This window comes from Lissotriton vulgaris, chromosome 3_1 (genome assembly GCF_964263255.1).
Source record: "Lissotriton vulgaris chromosome 3_1, aLisVul1.2, whole genome shotgun sequence".
Classification (NCBI taxonomy): Eukaryota; Metazoa; Chordata; class Amphibia; order Caudata; family Salamandridae; genus Lissotriton; species Lissotriton vulgaris.
The window spans coordinates 555,644,190-555,667,021 of record NC_141689.1 but is presented as its reverse complement, the minus strand read 5'-3'; the positions used below and the strand labels follow the sequence as shown (position 1 = coordinate 555,667,021).

The following is a 22,832-nucleotide window of genomic DNA, read 5'->3' as shown; positions in this document are numbered from 1 at the left end:
GGCCCAAACCTTCTCTTTTAGTACATTTAAGTCACCCCTAAGGTAGGCTCTAGGTAGCCCCATAGGCAGGGTGTAGTGCATTTAAAAGGTAGGACATGTACTTTGAAGTTATACATGTCCTGGTAGTGAAATACTGCTAAATTCGTTTTTCACTACAGCAAGGCCTGTCTCTCCTATAGGTTACCATTGGAGCTGCCATGTAACACTTTACAATTGTAACTTCTAGTTGGGAAAAGATAGGAAGAATGAGTTTGGTGTCTCTGAACTCACAATTTAAAAATAAATCTTTAAGTGAAGTTGGTTTTTAGATTGCAAAACAGAAAATGCGACTTTTATAAAGTTGGCATTTTCTGATTTTAACCATTCTGTGCCTCTGTCTGTACCTGGAATACAGGTCTGGGTTAGGTGACAGCTGGGTTTTCTGCATTCCCTCTAGACAGTAACACACAAAGTCATCTGAGGTGCGCCCAGCATAGCATAACAGGCCATCACCAGGCTGATGGTCTTCCTGAGCGCGAGTGAGAGGGAGGAGCTGACACTTGCACCTGAATAGGGCTGAGCCTGTCCCCGCACAAAGAGTTGCCTACCCCCTTTGATGTGTTTGGAGCCAGGGCATGGTCTTGTGCACTACAAAGACTTTTCTTTGAAGTCACCATACTTCAAAGGCCGAAATGGGTATAAGTACTTGACCTCCGACACATATACTCAGAACACTTCTGGAACTGAGAAAATAATACCAGGAAGAAGAGATGTTGTGTTGCCAGGAGGGACTGCCACCTTTCTGCGTGCTTTGCGGTGTTGTTCTGCTGCTTCTTGCCTGGGAGTGAGAGGACTGAACTTGACTCTCGGCAGCCTGCATCTCTAAAGGTTCTCCAAGGGTTTGTAGTACTTGCCTACTCTTTCTGAAGTCTCAGGGATATCAAAGACTTCACCTGCATCTTGCTCGCCGCACCTGGGCTCCTCAGCTGTGAGTCTTACTTTGCCAAGTGGTTTGGATTATAGACGCATCACTGCTGCCTGCATGTACCTACGCAATGCAATAACCACAACTTAAAACACAGCCCGACTTTGCTGATGCAGCACCTCAGAATGAGCTCTGCCGCATGAGTATCGGACACCACATCGTCGACATTTGTGATGCACCGTCCCCGATACATTCCCAGTCCTGCGTGGCTTCAAACCAACGCACCATCTACAGCCCAGCGTTTTGACATCAACACGTGGGAACGGATGAATGGCGCTCTTGACATCGAGGCATCAATGACTTTGCCCGACTTCAGAACTGACGCATCGTCTCCGACTGTAACACATCCCCTCTGTTTTTCAATGCACCCTCCCAGAGCTTCACCGCATCGAAGGTACTGTCAGTGGGTCTGAATGACTCCTTTATCTGGCCCGCGCTCCACCGCGGTAGGACTGAACGTTTGGATTTGCCCTGGTCAAGTGCGACAAGATAGCCCCAGTTGGAGCTATTGATTTATAGCACTCCATTTGATTTAATCTTGCAGATTTCATAACTTGACTTGTTTATGTTGGTTTTTTGTCGTCGTGGTCTTGTTTTACTCAGATAAATATTGCCTATGTTCCGAACTGGTGTGGAGTACTTTTGTGATGTTTTTACTGTGTTACTGTGTGTGCTCACAAATATTTTACCCGTTGCCACTTTAGTTTAGCCTGACTACTCTGGGCCAACCTACCAGAGGGTGAGCACAGGTAAACATTTAGTGTGTACTGCACTTATCCTGTCTAGGATTGTGGTTCCTGCTTGGACAGGAGGGCATACCTCTGCCAACCGAAACCCAATTCCTAACAGCTACCATATGCTTCTTTGGCCACTACAGAATGCCACCAGCACCCACAGTGGGAGATTATGAAGCACAGCGATTAATTTGGAATAAATGGACTGTCTGATTGATGCAAATGTGACTGGGTTGTCTCCGAAAGAGTTTCAAATAATCTTTTTTGTATTGCACATGTACTAATAAGTTATATTGATGACTGATTGCATGATTGGAAGCTTATCTGATATCGTTGTTCCAGGAATCTCTTACTAACATCAACAACATCACAAGTGGGCCAACTGCAGGAAAATCATTAAGAAACATTTAGGTATTTTGCCTGATTGTGTGAAAGATACAATGGTGAACTGTCACTGTCTCTGCAAGGATCTTGCAACAGAAGCAGACCTCACCCAAGGTGTTGAAAGCACCAATTTGCCATTACACAGGAGATCAAACACTAACAGCATATGGTAAATATGGGTCGAGGTCTTGCACCAGACACACAATTTCTGATAGTAACCTTAATTACTCTGCCTATACTAACTGTATAATCAAAAGGCATAATCATTCAGTGTAGAATTCCCACCCTTCTTGCATGCACAGTTAGACTTGTTTAGTTGCATCTATCAGTAGGATCTGATCTCAAAACATGTAACAGCAAGCTACACCTAGCAAATGTCAAATCAATCAATTAAAAATGTATAAAGAACACACCTACTCAACAAAGTGTACCTGTGCTCAAAGCTCATTGACCATTGACCCAAAAACTAAAGTAAAAGGCACTAATAAACAGCCAGGTTTTTAGGGTCTGCTTCAAGGAGCCTTCATCCTTAGTGGCACAGTGGGTAAAGAAGAAGGGCATTTCAGCCGGAAGCAGCCAGCGCAAAAAAAAGAGGTACTTCCTCCTTTCTTCCTCTTAGTTTTCGGTACCTCCACCAGCAGAGCACCCGACGAGTGCAGTATTCTAGCCATATGATAATGAATAAGTCTTTCGGCCAGAGAAGCGGGACCTGATCTATAAAAGGCTCGCTGGGCCAACACCAGTCCCATAAACGTCACTCGCTCCTGAATTGGCAGCTAATGCAATTCTTTTGAGAGGAGCATTGCTTTAGTTTTTCTTCATAATATTTATGAGAAGCCAGGCTGCAGAATTCTGTAAGATCTGGTGTCTCTTAAATTGGTACAACGAGAGGCCCCAGTATAAAGCATTGGCATAATCCAGCCAAGACATTATGAGGGCTTTGAACTACCAACTTCTGGCAATGGGGGGGGCGAAGAAAGAACAGAAACTTTCTCAAAGATCTGAGAAAACCAAAGCAAGTCCCACCACACTGCCCACCTGGGATTTAAAGGACAATTTATTGTCAAACTGCACCCCAAGATTCCGAACTACCAGGGCAGGAGTCGGGGAGATAGAGCAGAGCCAAGTCAAACTTTACCACCCCACGTAAGAGTGGGGGAACCGAAAACCAAGATTTCTGTTACACTGGCATTGCACTGGAGGGTACTCCAGGGCATTCACTGGAATTCCTCTGAAAGACATTTTTCAAATCTGTTCTGGGCAGTACAGATGGTACCGTCCCAGGTTAAAAGAATATGCACGAGACAACCTGCACTTCAAATGATTCCATCAGACCTGCCAAAGAAGACATATAAACATTAAACAATGTTGTGCTTAATGCAGAGCCCTGGGGAACATCAAATTTTAACGGTCTGGAGTCAGAAGCAAATGGCGGCAAATGGTGGCATCTGCTCGACAAAAAGGTGCTCAATCAAGCCAAGATGGCCCCACCTATCCTGATATTCCGCAGACGCTGTAACAGGATAGGATGGAAGACCGTATCAAACATCGCGGATAAATCTAATAACAATAGGGCAGCTTGCTTCCCATTGTCCACGGCCAGTTTGATATCGTCCGAGACATCTACCAAAGTAGATTCAGTGTTGCGTCCTGGGTCAAATAACAATTGTGATGGATGCAGCAACTGATTTGAGTGATAGTAGCAAAACAATAGGCCATTGATTAGTTATGTTGCAGAGAGAATGGAAGTTCTAATGCACTTTCTTCTCAAGATACTGCTGAACGTGCCTTCCTTTCCTGAAGTTGAAGAGAAAGTGGTTGCACAAAAGGCTGCCAGACCTGCACCCCCAACCACTGCTTTAAGAACCATGCAAGACCTCGGTGGTAGGTACAATGGCATAAAACCTGTCTGTCAAAGTTAGCTCTAGTGTTGGTGGTTTGTAGTAATAGAGAGCCTAATTTCAACCATGCACTGTTTGAGGTTCCCAGTGAGAAGGCATGTGAGCCAAGCTCAAAATGTGAGAAACCGATTTTTAAATTCCATAGCACCATACTGTAACTATTTATTCAGCCTACAATAGTATGTTTCTCAATGAGGAGGGAAGAGAGTGATAGGATCCCGAAAGCAACAACAGGATAGATCCTAATAGGAAAAAGTTCATACCAAAATCCAGGCTACTGTCCAAGAATCAAAATCATAAAGTTTCTTGAAATCTATGATCTTAACATCTCACAGAATTTTGAAATATGGCTGGCGTTTTCTCATAGTAGAGCAGTGGGACAGGAAATATCTGAGCTGATACTTCCTGAGTCTGCAATGTTTGACAGTCTCGAGGTCTACTCAAAGTTGAAAGTATCAAGTGAACATCTTTGGAAAAACTCACTTATAAACCTTGCTGTTTAAGAGAACCAAAGGACTTGTAAATGATGCTCATACAAAGCAACTTTTAGCCTAGAAAGAAATCATCTGGGTTGAAAAGTGAGTGACTAAAAGAGCTCATACTTTACTGTTTTACGACCCCTCAGTTTGCATGGGGAAAACTATTATTCTGAAAAGGAGCTATCAAATCAAAAGTGCCGAATGGGGGGCTAGCAGGAGGATGTTTGTTAGTGCAATGTAAACCAGTGCCTGCCTCTTGTAAAGGTAACTCTTTCTATTCCGTGTCCAGCACCCGCAAGTCAGTGGATGTGGACAGACAGGGAGCACCCTGCTGTGGTTCAAGATTTTCATCTGATTCCTGATCTCTGACCAGCTGGACCAGAGGTGTTGCCCCGAAAGAGGTGCAGTAAGGATGTGATGGATAGAAAAGAAGACTGGAAAAGATAGGGTTCTGTCAAGAGCCTCTATCAATGTAGGGGATGTCGACTAGGCCATGTTGATTTTTGGCAGAAAAATTGGGGTTTGGTGGTGTGGCCTATTCAGAGCTGCAAGTGAAAAAGTATTTCAACTGTGGCTGCTGAAAGTCTTCAACATCTGAAGTGGTTTCTTCTGACTATTGTGAATTTACAATTGATTATTACGACTCCGTTTGGATTAGTAATCACTGCTACACTCAGAAAACTTTATGACTTCAGTTGATGAACATGAGCCCTGGCATTGGTTTGAACTAGGACAGATCTTGTTCGATTATAGAAGTAGATTTTCTAGATGTGGAGATGTTATAAGTAGATTAGGTAGGCAGCAGCACAAGTCTTCAGGTTATTAAGATAGATATTAAGTTACACAGCAGAGCAGTAAACCTCACAGCTGACCATACCATCAACTGCCAAGGCTGGAATCCTCACATACCAGATAGAACACTCTTAGGTATTATGGGAGGTTGAGAAGATAGAAACACTAAGAAAGGACTACAGACACCAAGTAGCCATAATCAAGAAAGTATCAATATACAACAGCAGAGTATTCCCTGAATGAGACAGAAGCTAGTGTGAATTGCATCGCTTTCAGCAATTCCTCTTAAGCCATTGTCACATTCCAGTCAGAAACATCTATCGATTCTCTTTGTGTAGTACTCCAGAACGTAATTTGGGCATATTAGTTAATTATTTGTTTCTTATACAGATATCTCTGTTCTTCTAATGAAGATTACCCAGAAGCAGATGAGGTCCAAGTCCTACTCTCTTCCCAGCAGGGTTTCACCCATCTCTATTTAGTTGTGCAGGTGTTAACCTAATAGCGATTGGTATCCTATGTTGCAAAATTCTGGGTTCCTATATAATTCTGGAAAATCCTGGTAGATTCAGTCAGCAGCTGGAAGCATGGCTCTCTATGAAACAAGAATCAAGCTATACCTGGCTGATGAGCCCATAATAAGAGTGAACGAGTCCTGGGTTGCTTGTATTCCGGTTCAGGGAGGTCCTGCCCTGGCAGTTCGGGCTAGACTGTTCCAGTGAGAAGCAGTGTCAAGACTGATTTGCATATGGCTGGATCCAAACTGAGGCAACATGGTGGGCAAATAATGATGGAATGGAATGTGGCCCAGGCGATCACCAGTGTCTGAGATTATCTCAAGCATTTCATCAATCGCTTTTTTTTTTGATGCCCTACTTAATTTATGAGCTATGCTTTGCCCAACACTTGGTAAAGAATGAAGACTATTTAAGTCTAGACAGCAATAATCACTGCAGTGCTGTTCTGGATATATCACACGTCTGAATTTGAGAACAACTCTGTCTCATCAGAGTAGATCTTGCTAATGCCACATGGTGTCAATCTGTGGCCTGCACTTACCTTTTTGTGCTTAGCTGGCATACAAGTGCAAATCTACAAACTTAAAGATTCAGAAAGGCTGGCAGTGCACACGGTAGCATCATTGGAGGATGCACTAGACATCTTTATTTCCAAGCAGCCAAAGAACTACTACAATGTTGGCAAATGGCCACTGCCATTTGCCAATGTCGAGGGAGTTACCATTTGAGTTTAAGGCCCTAGTGGTCCAGAGCATCCCTTGCTTTGCAATCAATATGCTTTATTGCTGGAGGGGTGACCTTGTTACCACAATTCGTGGAAAACCTTGGAGACTTTTTTTGATTTTCAGAAGCATGTCTGATGTCTACGCTTAATATGGCAAAATATTCTTTGGAATCCAAACGTTTTGATATCTTCACTGAACATTTTGATGCTAACATACCTGAGCAAGTGGAAGGATCCTCATCATGTTACAAGATGTTTTATATTGTTCTCATGACATGTAAATTGTATTTAAGGTAGTGATATGAGAGGAGGGAAATGATAATTTGGTTTTCAGAGTTGAAGTATCTAGTGCTGATGACTCTTTGCTATATTACAGTTTACAAGAACAACTTGAATATATAAATGTGGTAGTTGCCTTTTACCACAGAAGGGAGTAAGATATGCCAAAATATTAATCTTGATTACATACACTATTTCTGTTCCAGCTTCAGGAATGTCGGTGCTCCACTAGAACAAATAATCTGAGAAAAAAAGGGATGTTCTGAATGTATATTATTTGCCATAGCAAGTGCTAGATGCTGCAATGCACTGATAAGAACCTAAAGATATTCATTTCATCTTTAGAAATGTTATGACCCTGTAAATGTCAGTAACCAGAGAATGGCGAGTCAGAGTGGTGATATACACTGTTTCTGCTTTATCTCTTATACCATTCACCATCTACTTCCAGCATTTATGGCTGGCTGTGGATTTAGAGACGTGTGGTAAAATCTGTCGCTCCTGTCACATCTAGAAGCAGGTAAGTGCATTTTGACACCTTAAGAGGCATTGTGCGCAACAGTGCACCCTGGCACACTGTGGGTGGACATGGTCTCCTGGCTGCTGCCAGTGCCACGGTGGGAGGATGATTGCGCAGATGTGTGAGTCGATAAGCTGGATCCCGGTCCAGGGAGTGACCAACCAGCTCCTCCGCCTCCGAGCCTTAGCTGACCCACACCAGGCCTTATGCTTTGTTCTGCAGTAACTGAATTGGATCCAATGTCCTACTTAGGCATACTGCTCCCCGGCTCACAAGTAATCCTTTCGCACTCAGGTGGAAACGGAAAGTTAATGGCACTTGTTTGGAAGAAACCGCATGAGATTGGACAAGAGAGAGCTCAGGCTGCTCAACATATGTCGACCTAGTCACGCCAGTGCCGGTTACCAAGTCTAAGTCAGCCTGTAAAACTAAGAGAACAATCAACAAATTCTGGAAAGGTTGCTTTCGAAACTAATGCAGAGCTCTGTGGTGGGAGTAGGGATCTATGTTCAGCAATTCGGGAACATATATTTCCTCAAGCTTATCAAAAACAGTGCTAGTTAGGTCGAGTTTACTCGAACCTATTGCTGTCGATCCAAAAGCTGACTTTTTACGATGCGGATTTTCAAAAGTTCACGTGAATCCCAATCACGTGACCTGCTCTCATGCACGAGCCTTCCCCCTGCCAGCAACCTTTCTCCCTTCACAGCCATCTGTTCCTCTCTCCCCGCCCCCCGCCGTCTCTTATTCACGGCCGCGGGCCGTCCTAATTGCTTTTTTTTTCAGGCTGGCTACTTCAAAGGGTTTCATTTCCTGGCTACTTCAAATGGTTTCATTTCGCGGCCGATTTTCGTTTCTAATGCTGCCGCTATTTATCTTGTTGCTTTTTCCTTGCTGGCTCATGGCGCTGCTCCCAGTTAATCTAATCTCCCCATACTGTTCCCACACAACATCTCCCGCCCCTTGCAGTTTATTTGTAGTGTCATTGTTTTCGCAATGGCACCCGCTTGTTTGAATTGTTGTTTTCCGCCCGTCGCAGACCTCCATCGACACTTCCTCCCCGTCTGCATTTTAATTGATACCACACCTCTTGGCTTCTTCTGTCGCTGATCCTGGAGGACACACTCACGGGCATTGTACCACACGCATCTGGTTGTGATTTCCCCCTCTCTGGAAGCCCGTGTCTACTATCTGGCACTAGGAGGAGAGGGTTGCCCCCACCCCACCCCATGCTTTTGTTTGTAAGCTCAGCATGGGACGCGTGTCACATGCGCACAGGAGCTATTGCACCCACCCAGGTCGTGCACAAGGTACTCCCTGTCTCGTTACCCAAAGGGCATGCCACCGGGAGGTGGACCACACACACACACACCCAAGCTAAGCTGCAATCACTTCCAGGCTTGCGCAGCCATGCAGAAACTCTTTCCAGGAATCAGTTATCAAAAGAGCCCAACACTCACTCCGAGTACACCCTCAGCAAGACTCGCGTATTGCCTCATAACCAATGCCCCCCCCATACGTTTAAGAACCCCGTGGTACCGGCCGCTACTTAGCTGGCTGTTTTTGCACCGTGTCGTGCCCAACGTAGAAAACATGCCCCACTCCCTCAATTAATGAAATGCATTAAGGGTCTGGCGTGAGATATAAACCGTGTCTCTCCCATTTTCGGTATAAATGTGTTGCAGGCAGCCCGTTTTTTTTTTTTTCCTGTTTTGGGGTTTCCGTCTTTATTTTTGCCCGCCCAGGCACAAACAATACATTTTTTTTCTTGTCGCAGCGAGATCATTGGCTACAGCGGCCTCCTCAGCTGCCAATATTTTAATGGGATATTTTCCGTCCATGGAGCGGTTTCGGTTTCGTATGCTGGGTGTGTTTTTGTTCGTTATGTTCTTTACTTAGTGATCCTATTTGTATTTCAACATCCTGTGAAATGTTACATGTGCTTAGAAATATATACCCTCTCGTGCATATTCAATATTGTGAAGAATGTCGTATATCCACTGTTGAGATTGCGCTATCTCATTTCATCAATCGAGAAGCCAGGGGCTTTGGGCGGTGTGTAATGTGTGCTGGTGTCAGTCTGGTGAGATGTGTCTGACTGTGTTTACTGGAAGCACTCAGCGCTACTACAACTTGCAGCCCTCTCATGCGTGCTCCGTGGGGGCGCAGGGTCAGTGGCCTCTTGCCCAGACCACGGCTGGAGCTCCGGACCTCGCCATTTGTTCCGGAAAATCCCTCGCATTGTGTACAGTGCTGGTTTTCCTGTTTCAGGCTAACTACAGAGGCGCCATGTTGTGCTTTTTTTTACTAAAATCTTTAATTTAGATGAAGCTTCATTGCCTCTCCCGCTCCATTCCTTCTTACTCTTCTCTCTCTCCATTCCTTATGTCACCCCCTCCATTCCTTCTTTGCCCTCTCTGCTGTCCCCTCTTCCATTCCGTGCCTGCTAACCTTCACACCTCTGCTTCTACACTCCCACGCCTTCATTCTTTGGGTCTCCGCATGTGCGCTTTAAGGCTGTTACATTGTTTCTCAAAATAACTATGCAATGTACAAGGAGTTAATATTCTGAAACGGATTCATATGCCCCAAAAATCTAATCCCCTGTGAGTGGAATGTTCACCCCTTACATAAATTCACTTCACCCCCCCCATCCTAACATCTGGTATGCTACTAAGGCCTGCCCCTCGGTGGCATGGCTCAGGCTGTCCAGTCTGGCAGAGCCTCCATTCAGTGCCCACTGCTCAGGCCAGCTGCCCCCAGTGCACATCTACTGGGCACATCTGCAAATAAAACCGAAACCATTTCCAGACACACTCTCTCCTGGGAGCAGTCACTGGGTTTTAATAAAATGTAAAAGTAATTCCAGCATGTGCGTTAACGACATGCACCGTAGTACATAATGCAACCAGATTATGTTTTTAAAGATTTAGCTCCTGAGATATTGGGCGTTCACAGATTCATGTTCCACTGTATGTAGGTGTAAAAGGAGGGCGTGCAGGCTCCTGTGATGTTGGGTGTTCACAGATTCATGTTACCACTTTATCTAGTTTAGTTTTTAATGATTGCATTTTTTAAATACGCTATACACTTTGTTTATTCTGTACAAATGGCAGTGGGCTGTGTTTGATCTGTTGGCTGGCAGGCCCGGGAAATGTGCTGAGTTGCTGTAAATAGATCATCTTTATGTTTGTATTTGCTGTAGCATAAATATTCAAAGCAGAGCACCCCTCGTACAAATTTGGAGTCTTACAGCCTCATAAAGGCATGACGATAGTAACGGACCAATGACACTGCCTCTCCCTTTCTTTGGCACTCCAGACCTGCCCCCTTATGCCCCCTCTTCACTTATCCATGTCATCCTGGATTGTGTGGAAAAGTATGTCATGACGTGCAGGCAGGAACTTTCAACAACCATGTGTATCTATCTTTTCCCTCTTGCAAATATTTCTATCACTCATATACACCATACATTCACCTTGTGATTTGCACCATGTCAAACGTGATCTTTTACTAGCACACACTTCACTCTAGTACACCACACATCTCGCTCTCCATCATATGCAATCATGCGCAGTTACAGAAGCGGAGGAAAGCTTACACTGCTGCTGCCTGTGATGTATAAGTGTGTCAACTTGTTAACCGCTTGCGTTCTCATTTTGGTGGTCTTTCATGGTGCCAATTTGTGTATTTCACTATGTGTTCACATTCTGCACGCTTTTCTTTGTTCAGTGTTTTTTATTTCCAGTGGGTAGCTACCAAAGCGTGTCTGTCTATCTATCTATCTATCTATCTATCTATCTATCTATCTATCTATCTATCTATCTATCTATCTATCTATCTATTTAAGTGGGTAGCTACCAAAGCGTGTCTGTCTATCTATCTATCTATCTATCTATCTATCTATCTATCTATCTATCTATCGCCCTCACTCTATCTATCTGTCGCCCTCACTCTATCTGTTGCCCTCACTTTATGTATCGCCCTCACTCTATCTATCTATCTATCTATCTATCTATCTATCTATCTATCGCCCTCACTCTATCTATCGCCCTCACTATCTATCGCCCTCACTCTCTCGCCCTCACTCAATCTCTCGCCCTCACTCTATCTATTGCCCTCACTCTATCTGTCTATCGCCCTCACTCTATCTGTCTATCGCCCTCACTCTATCTGTCTATCGCCACCCCTCTATCTATCTGTCGCCCTCCCTCTATCTGTTGCCCTCACTCTATCAATCTGTCGCCCTCAATCTATCTATCTGTCGCCCTCACTCTATCTCTTGCCCTCACTCTATCTATCTATCGCCCTCACTCTACCTATCGCCCCTCAATCTATCTATCGCCCCTAACTCTATCTATCGCCCCTAACTCTATCTATCGCCCCTAACTCTATCTATCGCCCCTCACTCTATCTATCGCCCTCACTATCTATCGCCCTCACTATCTATCGCCCTCACTCTCTCGCCCTCACTCAATCTATCACCCTCACTCTATCTATTGCCCTCACTCTATCTATTGCCCTCACTCTATCAATCCATCTATCGCCCTCACTCTATCTATCCGTCTATCTATCTATCTATCTATCGCCCTCACTCTATCTATCGCCCTCACTCTATCTATCTGTCTATCTATCTATCGCCCTCACTCTATCTTTCTATCTATCGCCCTCACTCTATCTGTCTATCTATCGCCCTCACTCTATCTATCTATCGCACTCACTCTATCTATCGCCATCACTCTATCTATCTGTCTATCTATCGCCCTCACTCTATCTATCGCCCTCTATCTATCTATCTGTCGCCCTCCCTCTATCTATCGCCCTCACTCTATCTATCTATCGCACTCACTCTATCACATCACCACAGCATCACTCAGCACCACCACAGCATCACTCAGGGGCACCACAACATCACTATGAGCTACCACAGCATCACTGAACGCCACAGCATCACTCGTCACCACCACAACATCACTCAGCACCACAACAGCATCCCTCAGCACCACCACAGCATCCCTCAGCACCACCACAGCACCACCACAGCACCACCACAGCACCACTCAGTTAAACCACAGCATCACTCAGCACAACCACTGCATCACTCAGCTCAACCACAGCATTACTCAGCGCAACCACAGCATCACTCAGCACCACCACAGCATCACTGGTTCAAATATGTTCTCTCAATGTTTCAAGCTTTATTACATATGTCACAAAAAGATGTTAATATTTCACTTCTGTTCTTGGATTTTCGTCACTGAACATAATCTTCACAAACGTTATTTACAAAAGTTTAAGCTATTGCCATTATAAATTACAATCACTTATTTAAGTATTAATTATTTAAAAAAATTAAAAGCCATTGTTATTTGTAATATCAATACATCGAAGTCACGTAAATACAAAACATGTTGCATTACAAATGCTATAGGTGTCACATTTGCGAAAGTTATAACTATTAACATTGTAAATGACAAAGCTATTAATTTAGCTATTTTCAAAAACAACACATAAATAAAAAAATTGTCATTTACAAAACCAATAGCTCAAACTTTCCTAATACGAGACCTATTGCATTGCAAATGCTTGTTTTTTCTACCACGGCATATAGAACATCTTCCTTTGCTGTCTATCGCTGACTTCACAGCTGCAGTACATGACTGACACATTCACTAAACTTAAACGGCTAGCAACTGTCCAACCGATTTCTATTTACTCCCCTCTGATGCCAGTCTCTTTCTTGTTTATTGACTTGCCCAGTGAATTTTACACCGGGTCACATTGTGTTTAGCAAAGATTCTGGCACAAAGTATAAGTGAGATCCGTTCATGTCTGAATTCTGAATGTATTCACTGCCTTTTAGTCTTGAGCTAGCCAAAACATTCCTCCTCCACTTCACCAAGGGTTTCTGATCAAAAAGCCGCCAAGGAAACAAACACTGTTTAAGCCAATAGTTCTGGACTAGGACTAGGTTAGATGTCTGGGGTCTATTGCAAGTACGACACTGAAAGATGGTACAATTACCCAGTCTGTCAAAACAGTGTTTGCATCAAGGAGCCTAGTAACAAGCTTTAGTGTCCCACAACATGCATCCTTCAATAGGCCTAATAAGGAATGTTGGTGCCCCCATAAAACACATGCATGAATATGCCTAGAATTGGGTGTTGGTGTACCAAAGGGCCTAGTAACAGTGGGAAAAAATCCTTCTATCAGTTGACCTAAGAACAAGTGAAAGGATTCCTACACAGTGCATGCATCAATGGGCCTCACAAATAGCATTAGTGATCCCTCTGCCTTCCGGCTGACAACCACCTTTCTGTCGGGCAAAAAGAGGGAAGGTGACACTTACAAGTGAACCTCCATTAACAAAAATAACCCCAGTCTCTTCCACGTGCATGAACTTGCCTCCCTTTCACCAATATCATTGGTGCACCCACTTCCAGGTGCAGCACAGGTTTTTAGGTCAAGCCTGGGCAGAGCATGCGCTGCTCTGTGAGGCATGCTGTATTCGAATATGGACTTGAAACCCCGTACACTCTCCGCCCACCTTTTTTATTGGCTTGTGTCATTGTTCTTCTTAAAACGCTGGCTTCCGATTGGTTAATAGGCTTGTTAGTCCCGCCGACGTCGTACCGCCTTGTCTTCATTTGTAACCTCCCATGAGAACTGGCCCTTTTACTTTTGTTGTTACATGGTAGGCCTTTTTAGGTCGAGGCTACCGTCCCACGGCGAAGCAGTGGGGGGGCGGAGCCGAAGATTTAACTACTTCAACAGTGTGGGGGTTTAACCCGCCTCTCTCTTCCATTGGCTAGCTTCGTAAATGGAGGCTAGCCATTGGAAGAGATGTGTGTCAATTACTCTTTTCCCCCGGCTAGATGCGATCCATGGGCGTTTCTGTCTCTTTTTTTAAGTCCCGCCCCTTTTTTCATCATGCCTTTCATGTGCTGTTGCTCACGCGCTCCTCGCGCTTATGTTGTAAATGGCCGCCGTGCCGAGAACTGGTTTTAATTTTTACGCTGTCCCTGTGTGCTGCCAGCCATGTGCTCTGTTGTTCCTCCGCTCGGCTCTCACAGGAGGGGGCAGTGCTGCTGCAGCCGCTGACCGAACACATGAGGCGAGAAAACACGCAGATGCCAGAAACCTTTCCTCCCCTCCTCCAGCTCGCTGGCACAAAGGCTTGCGTTTCCCCCCTTGTTTTATTTTTTATTCGGGGATGGATGTTTGACTATCTGGAGCCTCTGAGCGTGGGGCCCGATCAAGTGCCATTACGTCAAGAAAGCCGATGCCCACCCGGCATTTGCTACTTTGTCCCCCCGCCGGGCCGCCGCGCTGCCTGCGACGAACCGGAAGTGATTGGCAGGCCGGCTAATCGCTGCGCGGCCCCGGGAAAAGTACCGGAAGTCCCGCCCCACAGCCGGGCAGCAGAGGAAAGACGGCAGAAGGTGCAGGCGGAGCTCCGTTGCCCAAGAGAGAGAGGAGCCGCCCGCCGGACCAGCCGCAGGGCCTCCATGTGCTGAGGAGGGTCCCGCATCCAGCCGGTGAGTGCAGGAGGGCGGGGGCCTCCCAATTGGAAGCAGAGCAGCCCCCGTTGATAGCGGGCCGCTCCACCAACCCCGGGGCATTATTAGTTAGAGAGCCCCGAGAGGCTCCAACCCCGGGGGCATCATCTGGTACTCGAGCCCCGAGAGGCTCCGCACGCCCCTTTGTAGTTACGAGCCTGCGAGGCTCTGAGGGGCATTTCTTTGCTTCAGAGTCCCCAGCAGAGGGACTCCAACAACACAATAACAAAACACACTGGTTTAGGACTTCCAATAACACATGGATAAGGTTACCAGATAAGAACACAAAGCGCCGGTTCATGATCTTTTTTTAGATACTTTTATAATCTGCTAGTTTAGTCCAATTTGTTTTAAATATGAGCAGAATGAGTTTGGCTGTAACATTTGAAGTAGTTACACCGCTAAACGTATTAGCATATCATAGGCTAGCAAAACTGTACCAGCGTGTGTGTGTTTGCGCTACAGTTTCATATTTGAATAGTGCTTTTCTTTACATTAGAATGGACTACCTTTGGGCAAACCTGGGAGTCATGACATATCACTGCAGAAACCAGGTTAATTTGAATTTCGTCTGTTACCCCACTTAGCTTTGACCAGCTGAATGCTGCAATAGTACACATTTGGACTGAAACTTTGGAGAGCAACAACTTTTTGATTAGTAAAACGCAACCTGGGAGTCGTGACATATCACTGCAGAAACCAGGTTAATTTGAATTTCGTCAGTTACCACACTTGGCTTTGACCAGCTGAATGCTGCAATAGTACACATTTAGAGTGAAACTTTAGAGAACAACAACTTTTTGATTAGTAAAACGCAACTAGAGGGATAGTTTTGGAAAGGTGAAAGTGCGAATAGTGCCGTGCTGCTCTGTCCCTTTCTAACCCAAAACATGTATTTTATTTATGACGACGTGACTGTCTTGCTGTCCAAATAAGACTCTTTTCCCAACCCCCTTGTGTGACTGCGTGTTACTCTGCGCCGTGACTTGTGTATGTTCCTTTTGAATGTGTGGGACCGGGGTAGTGTTGTTCTTCGGTGCCTGTGGCTAAATAACACACACAGCCACTAGCTAAAGGTGGTCCTCATTGGTCGTTTTTTCTTGTTCTTTAAATGTTTCATTTTTCACACTTTTTCAGGGTGCTCCTGACGTCCTTCAGCAGCTCCTCTGCCAGTTGCGCACACTTTGAATCTACCTCTCTGATCAGGGCATCGAGGGATGAAATTTCCTGAAGTCGTTTAATTGTATTTGCTTTTTATGTCCTGGCGATTTTTTTCTGAATCTCCTCCAGTCTCGCGAGAGTGGGGTCTTGCTCTTCTCGCAGAAGCTGGTGCAGTTGTTGAAATTCCGCCAGCGTTTTCGTCTTCTTAGCTTCCACACCCTTTGTGTGGTACACACTATAGTCATGCATAAGTCACACTACACAAGGCCCAACCTACACCAGTGATAATGGGCATAGTCTTTAAACCTACCCTACCTGCAGTAAATGAAGTGCAGCAGGTATTGGCCTATACCGTCTGCGTTACCTGGAAGGTGAAGTCAGAGCTGCTATAATATTGTGACCTGCTAGGGTTCAGAACAGGTTTGCAATTTAAAAGACTTTCACTTCAGAAAATCAGTGTGGGGCACATTATGCACAACTGTCCTTAAGTGTCAAAGGTGCTAACTGGAGGCACATCTTTGCTATTCTCATAGGGATTATTATTCAGCAGGCCTACAAGGAGGTTAAGCCTGAACTCATAGTTACTTGAGCTAATGGAAGACAAAATCAATAGTCTCGTCCAAAAATCCTCCAGTACCCCACTTCACGGTACGGGAGCATTTCATTGCTCCGGTTTTTGTGTTGCTCCCCTGCCCCCTCGTTGGTTGTGCTTGCTGTCTTGCCCCCCCCCCCCCCCCTCGTTGGTTGTGCTTGCTGTCCTGCCCCCCCTCGTGTGCTTACTTGTGATCCGGTTTTTGTGCCTCTGTTCCCTGCTTGTGATCCGGTTTTTGTGTTGCTCCCCTGCACCCTCGTTGGATGTGCTTGCTGTGTTGCTCCCCTGCCCCCTCGTTGGTTGTGCTTGCTGTGTTGCTCCCCTACCCCCTTGTCGGTTGTGCTTGCTGTCCTGCCCTCCCCCTCCCCCCTCGTTGGTTGCACTTGCTTGTGATCCGGTTTTTGTGCCTTTGTGCCTCTGTGCCCTGCTTGTGATCCGGTTTTTCGTGCCTCTGTTCCCTAGGGCGTTACTGGGCAGAGAGTTGTGTGTGGCTGTGTGTGTGTGTGGCTCTGTGTGTGTGGCTCTGGGTGTGTGTGTGGCTGTGTGTGTGTGTGTGGCTGTGTGTGTGTGTGTGGCTCTGTGTGTGTGTGTGTGGCTCTGTGTGTGTGTGTGGCTCTGTGTGTGTGTGTGGCTCTGTGTGTGTGTGACTCTGTGTGTGTGTGGGTGGGTGCGTGTGGGTGGCTCTGTGTGTGTGTGGGTGACTGTGTGGGTGGCTCTGTATGTGTGTGGGTGGCTTTGTGTGTGTGTGGCTCTATGTGGGTGCAAATGCAATAGGTCTTGCATTTGCGAGAGATTAAGCTATTGGCATTGTAAATGACAATGCCATTTATTTATGTTTTAAAAACAAAAACATAAATAATGTCATGAGTAATGCCAATAGCTCTAACTTTAACAATGCTGAGACCATTGCATTGTAAATGCTTGTTTAGTCAGTAAGCACTATTTTCTTTAACAAGTTTCTCCTACTGCAGGTACGACACGCTTTCCTGCAATACCAGCTGCTCTCCTGCTCCTTCACTACAGCTCCACCCCTTCACCCCTCACTGTTTGCCGCCCACAACCACCTCTCAGAGGTCTGTTTATTTTTTCTTTTAATTTCTCGTTCTTCGCCCCAACCCCACTTGACAACGTTCAAAAAAAAAAATTACATAAGTAGACAAAGTGATTTGATGTTGAGTCTATGCCAAGGCTCGAACACTGGTCCCAGATACTGAGTCGGTAGCTCTGACCGCTGAGCCATATCCTCTCTCTCTGGGGGCAGCACACTATTAATATATTTGCTTGTTGAAGAGCTCTGCTGCGTTGGGAGTAACGAGGCGTCCAGATGGAAAGGACATTATTACTGCACGTTACGTTGTATCTATAAAGGATTTCTGTGTAGCGCTAGAAGTCGCCTTTCGGCTGCGTCGGAGCGCTGTCAACTTGACAAACAAATGCTTTTTTGGTACAAACACCCCATGCCACGCATTCACTTTAGCAGCGGACGTTTCTTTAGACACGGCTCGCCGGAAGAAAAGGGCGCGGTTGCGATTAATGTGAAAGAGTGCCGGGGGCGCTTGTAAACAAAAGATATTTGCAATGCAACAGGTCTCACATTTGCGAGAATTTAAGCTATTGTCATTTGCAATAATCAAACTCTCATGAATGCGAGACCTATTGCATTGCAAATGAAGGTTTCACAAGCATCTACACACCCCATTTCATCTTCAACCTTTCTCCCTTTCCCCAACACTGTATCATCTACCACGTGTAATGAATCACCTTCCACAAGTAGCAATACAGCCTTTTAGCAGCATGGTATCCTCTACCAGGTGCAATCCATCCTCTTCAACAATCAGCTGAAAAATGCCAGCAGATTCTATTGTATACTTCATGCAGCTGAGTAGCTGTGAAAGGGCTGCTGTCCAGCGTCAGAGCCATGCAACTTCCCACCCTCCTTCCACGTTACATGGGGACAGCCGAAAAACATGTCAGCACTGGGGCTAAGAGGAGTACCTAGGATGGAGACTTCTGTCTCCTACCTTCTGCCTATCCTCCAGGATGTGTGACTCTCATGGGATGTAACTAATGCAAAACTCATGGATCACCTTCTTGTTGCTCTCAAAATGCATGATGGCAACTTGACATGTTTTCGAAGTTCAAGTTGAAAGTAGTCACTGACTGGCAGCCTGAAGATCACATTACAAGTGTGGCCGTTGACACTGTGACCTACTCCAATAGCACTTCCTACTCTGTGCTAAATCCTAGGCAACAGCACCAATATCCAGAGGCTGTTGTCACACTCCTGTGGTCTTCTTGTCTGTCCACCACTTCTGTGATCTTTAGGCTTCTCTAAACGCTTCCCCTCTTACCTCAGCTGGAACGCAGGTTGGATCGACTCCCAATAGCAGGCGCGAATCACTAGGGTTTGGTGAAAGCTCCACCTTTGCTCCTGATGTGGTGCAGCATAGGGCTGTGCTGGTTTGGCATGGCAGTGGGAAGTGACGTTCCCATTCCGCTGCTACAAAGGAGGATTGCTGGTGGGGTGGACTCAGCTCTAGGATGAATGTTATGTCGGTGCATTGGTGCAGCATGCCATGAACGTTACTACAAGCGTGTAGCTCGCATTGCTGGCTGTATGCAGGCACTGACGAGTAAGTGGCTCCTCACTGCCTGCATCACACACAACACCTCGTTATGGGTCCGGTGTATAGGCCACCATCACAGTGCCTCTTGAACAGACTCTTTTGTCTCTGCTTCTGGAGGTGGAATCAGATGTAAACCAGTGAAATGCTGTCATTCACACTGCCTAACACCTACAGCTGTCTTGTACGCCAGTCCAAAGCTGAATGACATAGCCTAGGAACAACAGCCTAGGAATCACACAGCCTAGGAATCACACAGCCTAGGAATCACACAGCCTAGGATTAAAGAGAGCTGACCCTTTGTCCACCATAGGCTGATCCAGAATATGAATGACATTTCAACAAAGCAATGGCACTCACCCAATTCCTAAATATATTAGTAGTGTGGATTATTTTCAAGAACTCTAATATACCAGTAAAATTGTCTCAAGACCAGACCTAAAAATCAGAATCTATTTTTATTCCTGCTAATTTTATGCCCTTGCTGCTTGCTCGATTACAACCACTGGTAAGCCTCAGATTAAAACCTTTGACGGATTCAATTGGGGCAGTTTGAAAGCCAGGTTGGAAGAAAGGGACCAATAGCACCCAAGACCTGCTGCAGCATGCTGCCCAGCTACCTTCCCTTCACCATTCCCAACATGCATCGGCCCAGCCGAGAGACAACTTACTGTGAAATGATGACTTTTGTCTCTACGACATTTCTGATGTTCCCTCATTAGTGCTTGTATCCAGAACGGTGTTACATTTGCTCAAGTTGACACATCTACAAGATTCGTGAACACTCTGGGGAAGCTGTCGCCAAAAATGCCTTCACATGAATAAAATCAGTTTCTGACAGAAGTACAAATGCTGCAGGTGAGGATCGGATGGTTAGAGCCTATCGGCTGCAGGGAATCCATGTGGAGAACTAACACGTATGTGCCTAGCAAGCTCTGTACTCCGAGAAACTGGGGGTCTATGGTATATAAATTGAGCCTAAAAGAGCAGCGAAACTAGAAGTAAAACTAAAACATCCTTGGAAAATACACAAACTAAACAGACTCTGAGGCAATTTGGAGTGTGCCCTGAGCAGTTCAGTCACCATGCAGCGCTTGTTGAGGTAGACACAAAGAGAGTGAGTGATGCTCTGTAGCTGTTATGTTGGGCTAAATTATAGAAATAGCATCTAGTCTGTTCAATTTTTCACAGAACACACTATTAAAAACACTTTCTTTCCTCCTCTGCAGTTGCTAAGCAATTTGTTTACAGAGCATTACTTTTATCTCAATAAATCCACAACTTCAGCAATGCAGAAGAATAGGGTTTAGGACTAGTAAAGCCCCGAATCCACTGCAAGACGCTTGAGCCTTCTTGTCCTTTGCTTTCTTTCGGACGAGTTCTCGCCACTGGCCAGTGTTTACCATATTTCTCATATGGAATGTGATCCATACTCTGAATTTGGGTCCTTTTATACGCAAAAAATAGAAAGTAACTGATAACAATCAGAAATAGATTTTTCATTGTAATGAATGTTCCCTGCCTCTGCACACATCATCCTGGGCTAAAGAAGCAGACAAACTGGAAGTGGGCAAGTTGCGTAACACAGGCTCCACGGTGCGGGGTGTCCCCGAGCTGCAGGGGGTCCCCTCAGCACAGTACTCTGGCCTAAGAGCTACTGGATAAATCTGAAGTGGGGGGCCCTCCATGTGCCTTGCAGGCCCCCCCTGTGAGAAGTTGGCCTGATATATAATGTTCACTATTCTAGTGAGCACTTTGTATCAGTCCAAACAACCCTTATGGTGATTGGTTGTAAGTCAACCTTAGACCAGCTATCCTAGTAGCGTGGATACGAGCAGTCTTCGAGCTAAACTCTAGAGGGCATGTTAAGCCAGCTGTTATACCATCACATATACCCCTTGAACATCAAGTGAAAGGACACCACACAAGTGTTATGAAAATAAACAGTGTATTTATTTAGATCACAACAGCCCTGTACTCTTTATGAGGACAGGGTACTAAGCACACAACAAAACTCTTACGAAAATACTTGAGTTCGCACAATTTACACAAATGCCCGAGGGGCACGAAAAACCATATACTCTAAAAGTGGAATGCGAAATTACTAGCAGGTAAGTACTGTACTAATAGGCTTTGGAATCGCTAGGACTTGACTACTGAACCTTCAGATTACTAATAGGAGGCCTAGGGGACTCGGGTGCAGAGTGTGCACTCTCACACGTAATGCGGGACAAAGTCTATGGTAGCTAGTAAAGCAAAGTTAGTGTTCTCGGGCGAACCCGACCTGGTAGGAAGAAAACGACAGTGGATCCTGACCCTTGGATAGTGAGGCTATGCTGGGGCACCGAAATGCCGAAGTTACCTAGCCCATGGGCTGCAGCTGCATAGGTCTCAAAAGACGTTGGGAATCCTCGTTGGCGAACCAGGAGCCTGAAGAAAAGGAGTTGCTGGCAGGCGACCAGTGAAGATAGTTCGAGTGATCCAAGCCTGGATCGAAGATGGATGACACCTGAAAGCAGAGGGGACCAAGTTCGTGACTACTAGCCAGTAGTCAGGTGGCACCAGGAGGGCACCAGATGGTAGTCACCTCGACTAGGTGAGTGGGCGACGCTGTGCTCTGCAGATCTCACGGACCAGGAGGCGTTGTCGGCGACCAGGATGGAGGAGCGAGCTGTCCCACGATGGAGGATGCTGTCGACGTCGCTGGACCCAGGATTGGGCAGCAAAGCCTTGGCAAATTCAAGCCCACGCGATGGACTCAAAATGGCGTCTGGAGTGGACCAGGAGGGTCCGGGGTGCTCCTCTTTTGGAAGGGAGCAAGGGCCAGTCTGGAGCAACCAGACCAGCAGCAGTGATGTCGTCGGGCATCTTTAAGAAGGCCACAAGCCAGCGGGCTAGTAGCCAAACAACGCGGTGAGCAGCAAAAAGCAGAAGGGCCCCACGCAGATCGTCGAGATGCTGGGAGGCTGGACTTCGATGCTGGAGCTGCTCAGGGTCGGGGCTTCTCGGACCCCAAAGCACTCACCAGAGGATCCCTCGGCGGTCGTGCTGGAAAGAAGTCGTGCAGTCTTGAAGATGGCCGGTCCCTCGAGGTCTCGTCGCACCCACGGTTCTCAGCTGAGCTGTAGAGGTGGGTAGAGGTCAGAGGTGCCAGGGAAGCCGGGTCTCGTCGAGCTGGGCAGTCGGATTCCGGAGGAAGGACTTGCAGCAGACCGCAGTGTTCTTAAGATGGTGCCTGCGGATGCAGGGTGACTACTCATTAGTCACAAGGGAGAAATCTTGAGAAGAGTCTTGAGTTCCTTTCGTAGAAAGTAGTTCTTGATTCAAAGATTATCTAATTTGGAAGGGTCCCCGCTCCTGCCTTTATCCTAAAGAAAGGGGTGGGTACGCGACTAGGTCCTGCCCTAGGGGTGGGACCAGGAAGGGGGGTGGTTACACCCCTCTCCCATGCCGGACTTTCCCCAGGCCAGGGGCTGGTGTGCCCCTGGAACTGGTTCTAGCCGGCAGATGCGTAGTGAGCACCGGGGTGCCACTCAGCAGTCACCTTCCTGTAAAGCCCTGCCTACCCAGGACACACAAAACCCTGTCTGGGATGGTGCTA

General features: G+C 46.1%; 1 protein-coding gene across 1 annotated transcript in view; it reads right to left on the bottom strand.

Annotated features, from left to right (window-relative positions):
- MSH3 (mutS homolog 3) overlaps positions 1–22,832 on the bottom strand; it is a 2,089,876-nt gene that overhangs the window by 581,589 nt on the left and 1,485,455 nt on the right. The gene's annotated exons all lie outside the window — the stretch shown is intronic.